The sequence below is a fragment of the Rhinopithecus roxellana genome, chromosome 2 (assembly GCF_007565055.1).
Source record: "Rhinopithecus roxellana isolate Shanxi Qingling chromosome 2, ASM756505v1, whole genome shotgun sequence".
NCBI classification, from domain to species: Eukaryota; Metazoa; Chordata; class Mammalia; order Primates; family Cercopithecidae; genus Rhinopithecus; species Rhinopithecus roxellana.
Window position 1 is genome coordinate 169471045 of NC_044550.1, and position 6203 is coordinate 169477247.

Here is a 6203-nt window from a genome sequence, read left to right on the forward strand (position 1 = left end):
ATTCTAATTTCACACTTGCCTTATGCTCTTGCTCTGCCCTTTGCCTTGTGATCTTTTATTGCCCTTTGAAGCATGTGATCTCTGTGACCCACTCCCTATTTGTGCACCCCCTCCCCTTTTGAAATCCCCAATAAAAATTTGCTGGTTTTGCAGCTCAGGTGGGCATCACGGAAGCTGCCGATATGTGATATCACCCCTGGCAGGCAGCCCAGCTGTAAAATTCTTCTCTTTGTAATCTTTCTTTTTATTTCTCAGTCCGGCTGACACTTTGGGAAAATAGAAAAGAACCTACATTGAAATATTGGGGGCTAGTTCCCCTGATACAGCCAGGCTCGGTGGCTTATGTCTGTAATCCCAGCATTGAGGGCCAAACTTGAGGCCAGGAGTTGGAGACCAGCCTGGTCAAAATGGTGAAACCCTGTCTCTACTGAAAGTACAAAAATTAGCTGGGTGTGGTGGCGTGCAACCGTACTCCCAGCCACTCGGGAGGTTGAGGCTGGAGAATTGCTTGAACCTGGGAGGTAGAGGTTGCAGTGAGCCGAGATCACGCCACACACTCCAGCCTGGGTGACAAGAGTTTGACCCTGTCTCAAAAAATAAAATAAAATAAAAAGGTATAGGCAAAATTAATTTTAATTAATATATTTTATTTAACCCAATATATCCCAAGTAATATCATTTTATCATGTATTCAATATAAAATATATTGAGATCTTTTGCATTCTTTTTTTCAAACCAAGTTTTTAAAACCTAGTGTGAATTTCACATTTACAGCACATCTCCATTCAGATGCTAAAATGTCATTGGAAATAATCTGTGTCTAGATATCATAAAATCTAGTTGAAGAAGTTGAAGAAATAGAGTCACAAAATTAAAAATTTGATAATACCAGTCACAAAATTAAAATTTGTTAATACCGGCCAGGCATGGTGGCTCACGCCTGAAATCCCAGCACTTTGGGAGACCGAGGGCGGCAGATGACTTGAGGCTAGGAGTTTAAGCTCAGCCGCTGGCCAACATGGTGAAAATCTGCCTCTACTAAAAATACAAAAATTAGCTGGGCATGGTGGCAGGCATCTGTAATCTCAGCTACTCGGGAGGCTAAGGCACGAGAGCTTCTTAAACCTAGGAGGCAGAGGTCACAGTGAACAGAGATCATGCCACTGCACTCCAGTCTGGGTGACAGAGTGAGACTCTCTATCAAAAAAAAAAAAAAAAAAAGCTATTCACTTCCTTCTAAGCACCACTTAAGCTGCATCCCATGAATTTATTTAAAAAATTATTAATCATTTAAAAATCATATTTAAATAGATTAAAATTAAATAAAATTAAAAATTCAATTTCTCAATCACCTTAATCACATTTCAGAGGCTCAGCGGCCACACATGGCTACAATCTGCTGTACTGAACAGGCAGCTTTATGCCCTTATTTACTTATTTATTTATTTATTGAGACAAGATCTTGGTCTGTCACCCAAGCTGGAGTGCAGTGGCATGATCATGGTTCACTGCAGCCTCGACTTTCTAGGCTCAAGTGATGTGATTTCTTCCACCTCAGCCTCCTGAGTAACTGGGACTACAGGCACACATCACCATATCCAGCTAAATTTTAAAAATATATATTTTGTAGAGCCCTGGCATGGTGACTCACACCCATAATCCCAGCACTTTGGGAGGCTGAATAGGGCAGATCACCTGAGATCAGGAGTTCGTGACCAGCCTGGCCAACCAAGCGAGATCCCCCATCTCTACAAAAAATACAAAAATTAGCTGGGCATGGTGGTACAAGCCTGTGGTCGCAGCTACTCAGGAGGCTGAGGCAGGAGAATTGCTTGAACCTGGGATTCAAGTGATTGTGCCTCTGTACTCCAGCCTGGGTGGCAGAGAGAGACTATGTCACACACAAAAATTATATATATATATATATATAATTCCACCTCTCCAGTGGAAGAATGGCAAAACATGTGTGGCCTTCTTTAATCCATGAGATTTATGCTTAGAGTGGTCACAAAACAAGTAAAGTATTTCCAGTGATCATTTAGCATCTGAATTGAGATGTGGTGTAAATGTAAAATTCACACTGGATTTTTGAAGCCTTTGTATGAAAAAGGAATGCAAAATATCTCATTAGTATACTTTATATTGACTACAAAAATAAAACTTCCTTTAAAAATCTAAGAGTGACCAGAATAATAGTGAGGTGTTTTTGTTTTGCTTTGTTTTGCTTTTTGAGATGGAGTCTCACTCTGTTGCCCAGGCTAAAGTGCAGTGGTATGATCTAGGCTCACTGCAACCTTCGTCTCCCCAGGCTCAAGCTATTCTCCTGCCTCAGCCTCCCAAGAAGCTGGGATTACAGGTGCCCACCACCACACCCAGCTATTTTTTTGTATTTTTAATAGAGACGGGGTTTCACCATGTTGACCAGGCTGGTCTTGAACTCCTGGCCTCAGGTGATCGCCTTCCTCGGCCTCCCAAAGTGCAGGGAGTATAGGCGTGAGCCACTGCGCCCGGCTGGTTATTTCTTAAATGCAACCTTTTCTTCTCGGACACAAGTCAGGTAGCAGACCTTCCTGCTTCCAGTTGCAGAGAACTCCTACCTAGCTCTCTAAGGATTCCACTAAAGCTATCTCACTAGACTTCGAGGGAGAAGGAAGCATGCCCATTGTCTTAGTTCATTTTCTGTTGCATTTCAATACCTGAAACTGGGTAATTTATAAGAAAATAAATTTATTTCTTACAACCATGGAGGCTGGGAAGTCCCAGGTTGAGGAGACACATCTGGTGACGGCCTTCTTGCCACTGGGGACTCTGTAGAGTCCCAAGGTGGCACAGGTCATCACAAAGTGAGGGAGTGAGCATGATAGCTCAGGTCTCCTTAAGTTCTTATGAAGTTCTTATGAAGTTCCATACCCACGATAACCCATTGATCCATTCATTCATGTATGGATTAATCCATTTATGAGTGCAGTCTTCATGACCCAATCACCTCGTATTTATTTACGTATTTCTTTATTTATTTTGAGATGACGTTTTGCTCTGTTGCCTGGGCTGGAGTGCAGTGGTAAAATCTTGGCTCACTGCAACCTCTGATTCTGGAGTTCAAACAATTCTCCTGCCTCAGCCTCTTGAGTAGCTGAAACTACAGGCGCCTGCCACCATGGCTGGTTAATTTTTGTATTTTTAGTAGAGATGGGTTTTTACCATGTTGGCCAGGCTGGTCTTGATCTCCTAAACTTGTGATCTGCCTGCCTCGGCCTCTCAAAATGCTGGAATTATAGGTGTGAGCCACCACGCCCAGCCTCAATCACCTCTTAAAGGCCTCACCTCTTAACACTGTTGCATTGGGGACTAGATTTTCACCTGAGTTTTGGAGGGGACAGATATTCCAATCATAGTACCCATCTTGGACTGGCCCTCAGATGAAAACATATGGAGGGGTGGGGAGCAGGAGGTTAGTGATCACAGTCAACATTCCTCAGCTTAGCTTGGGCCACCAACAGCCAGGCCTGCTTCTGCCCACACTTCTTGCTTTGTCTAAAAATACCTCTTGATAATGTTTTCCATCCACCACATACTGAGTCTTAATACTTCTGTTCCTTTTTTCCCTGGGGCATAAGAATGAGAGTGATAGGAAGATCAAAGAAGTGTTATAAAATAAGCTTGGTAATGTTAAAATTTCAACCCATTTCCTGCTTGCCCCCCAAAATACTCGCCAGTGGCACTTGCAGCCACAGTGTTTACCCTCAGATAATTTTGCCACAAAAGATCTCGCTTTCTTTTTTTTTTTTTTTTTGAGACAGAGTCTTGTTCTGTCACCCAGGCTGGAGTGCAGTGGCTCCATCTCCACTCACTGCAACCTCCGCCTCCCAGGTTCAAGCAATTCTCTGCCTCAGCCTACTGAGTAGCTGGGATTACAAGCGCCTGTCACCACGCCCGGCTAATTTTTTGTATTTTTAGTAGAGATGGAGTTTCACCATCTTGGCCAGGCTGGTCTTGAACTCCTGACCTTGTGATCCACCCGCCTCGGCCTTCCAAAATGCTGTGATTGCAGGCGTGAGCCACCGCACCTGGCGCTTTTTGAAATCGTTTTTGCATTGCTCTATTATATAGACTTTGGAAACGAAAGCCATCATTCTACTTAGAGCCTTCTGTTTTCAGTAGTGGTATTTCCATTGACAAAATATAGTCATTCTCAATCACTGAAAATGTGAAATCCTAGAAAACAAAACATTCCTACGCATGATGTTAGCATTGTTCTTGAATACTTGTTGGCCACAGATTCATTTGATGAATCTGATTTTTCAAAAAAAAGACTATTCTGATGATTCAGAGGATTCTGATGCTAGCTATGTTTAGAAAGAACTCCAGGAACAGTTTTTATATCTTCTTATTACGTTGAAAATCAGTCAGATTTGCTTCAGCCTCCGAGAGTGTGTTTATGTAAAATTAAATGAGCGCTGCCAGTGAGCTGCACTTTTTGTTATCTAAACGGGAAAAGAAGTAGAGTTTATTTGAGCAGGCAAGGATGAATCAGGCAGGGGCATGAAGGTGAAGCTTTTATAGGGTGAATGAAGAGGCAGAGCAAAGAAACTCTGTGATTGGTTCAAGTTTGAGCCATTGCTTTACTTGGCCTATCCCAGTGGGAGGTTAATGGGAAGACAACCAATGCCCAGGTAGCCACCGGTGCTGGGCTGAGTTTAAGCTTCCTTTTCCTTTAAATTCGGAGTTAAGTTTCCCTTTGCCTATGTAGGATTTCAGGCTAATGGCCTGTCATTTAATTATTTTAACAGAAGGAACAAGATTTTCTCACTGTTTTCATACAGAATGTTGGGGGACCAGGGGCAGGAACAGGGCCAGAAGTGGACACAATTTTCTAACCAAATTTTCCCATTGGTGGCCGGGCCTGGGGGCTCAGGCCTGTGATTCCAGCCCATTGGGAGGTCCAGGCGGGCGGATCACACGAGGCCAGGAGTTCGAGACCAGCCTGGCCAACATGGTGAAACCTCGTCTCCACTAAAAATACAGAAAAATTAGCTGGGCGTGGTGGCGGGCACCTGTAGTCCCACTCGTCAGGAGGCTGAGACAGGAGAATCACTTGAACCTGGGAGGTAGAGGTTGCCATGAGCTGAAATTGTGCCACTGCACTCCAGCCTGGGCAACAGAGCAAGACTCTGTCTCAGAAAAAAAAAAAAAAAAAAGTCTAAAGATGGCAGCCTTAGCAGGGACAGGTGCCATGGCGCTGCATAGAAGTATCAGTCGGCCAGTTGCTTTTGTGAGAAAAATTCCTTGGACCACAGCGTCAAGACAAGGAGACTGGCTTTCACAGAGGTTTGGGGTGGGTTCAGTTTTCTTCAGAACTTCAGAATGCACTACAGCAGGAAAATCATATTATAGGTGGAGTAAAGCTCCAGGTTTAAGCTCAAAGGCCAAAAGTTTTGCAAACATCTGATGAGGAAGAGAAAAAATTTTAAGACCGTTTCATGCTATTAAATAAAGTTAACATAACTGAGAAAAACAACAAGCGAACAAACAAATGTCCTCATTGGCTACCAGGGATGATAAACTCCAAAGGAAAGCGTGACAGCTTCTTCCCTCCACCAGCTAACCTCAAGGTTCTCACCTGGTTCCAAGGCGGCCTGCAGTGATAACCTCATTCCCTTTCCCCACAGTCGTGGACATTTGGGAAGTGACCTTCCTGCCTTGACACACAACGTGTCCCACAAATACTTCATGCAGTTGTGAAATGCAAGGACCAGGTCACTCCCGAGGACAAGGAAGCTGGGGCTTAATGATTTTCAGTAAGACTGAGTCTCTGAGTCTCTGACCTTTTCCTTTTTTTTTTTTTTTCTTTTGAGACAGAGTCTCACTTTGTCGCCCAGGCTGGAGCGCAGTGGTGTGATCTCGGCTCACTCCAACCTCTACTTCCCGGGTTCGAGTGATTCTCTTCCTCAGCCTCCCGAGTAGCTGGGATTACAGGCCCATGCCATCACACGTGGCTAATTTTTGTATTTTTAGTAGAGACAGGGTTTCACCATGTTGGCCAGGCTGGTCTGGAACTCCTGACCTCAAGGGATACATGTGCCTCGGTCTCCCAAAGTTCTGAGATTACAGGCATGAGCCACCGCACCTGGCCTGGCCTTTACTCTTATATCTGGGTGGCTCTGCAGCCTTTCTCGAAGTCCTTCCTTCCAGACACCTTGACC

General features: G+C 44.1%; 1 pseudogene; it reads left to right on the top strand.

Moving 5' to 3' along the window:
• The first annotated feature begins 5206 nt into the window (after positions 1-5206).
• Positions 5207-5471, top strand: LOC115892575 (annotated as a pseudogene).
• The last annotated feature ends 732 nt before the right edge of the window (positions 5472-6203 follow it).